Genomic DNA, 946 nt, shown 5'->3' with positions numbered 1-946 from the left:
GAGAGAGAGAGAAGAAAAGGACGTTGCTGGTGCTGCTGTTCCTGGTGGTGGTTGTGGTTGTAGTTCTTTTCAAGGTTAGTTCTTGCATCCGGGAGTAGGAATAAATAGTTAACACACGGGAATGGGATGCTGATAACTACATGTAAGGTTGGGTTGTTTGGTAATAAATTTCAGCATCTTGATTATTTTCGATAGGGTGGGTATGAATAGGGGTGAAATGGGTACATTGGGTAGACGGGTACACGCTCTGAAGCTCTATAGCGTAGCAAGCAGTGCCGGGATGGACTGTAGTATCCCCGTTCTGCGTGCACAGCACTGAACTGCTGCTGGCCGATTGTACATGTTAGCATACGTACATTGTACATGCAGACATGTGACAGGTTATGTGATGTCATCTGCAATGCGTACTTTATCATAGGTAGAGGCCCCGGCATTGCTGCCTTCTTGCTGTGGATCATGAACGATGATGCCACAGCTTAAGATAGGATATCATAGGCTATGGTGAAAACACATGCACACACACACACGCTACAGTACAGCTGTTTGTGACGCTTGCTACAGCTCAGAAGCTGACAAGCCTACAAAGCTGATCACACACCATGGCGCACATGGTACACTACGTAATGCAACGCACGACTGCATGCTGGGCCATGTACAACGTTACCATGGCCACCTGGCCAGGGTGCGTCTGTTACTATGGTAACCGGGCCCGGGTGCACGTAACCATGGACACTTGGCCAGGGTGTGTGCGTGTGCGCGCGCGCGCGCGTTACTATGACATACATTGATGAGTGGCACTGGACGCTGTGCGGCCCTGAAGCCCGCTGGCCGCGGCGACACACTCTAGTACGGCGGACACGGGCACATCGGAGACCGGAGAGTGCGGCGTGCTCGAGTGGCCGCGAGTGAGGCTTCTCGTACACTTGACGGTCTGCACAGTGAGTGC

Source organism: Sycon ciliatum, chromosome 7 (assembly GCF_964019385.1).
Source record: "Sycon ciliatum chromosome 7, ocSycCili1.1, whole genome shotgun sequence".
Lineage (NCBI taxonomy): Eukaryota > Metazoa > Porifera > Calcarea > Leucosolenida > Sycettidae > Sycon > Sycon ciliatum.
Note: the sequence above shows the minus strand (reverse complement) of the source record.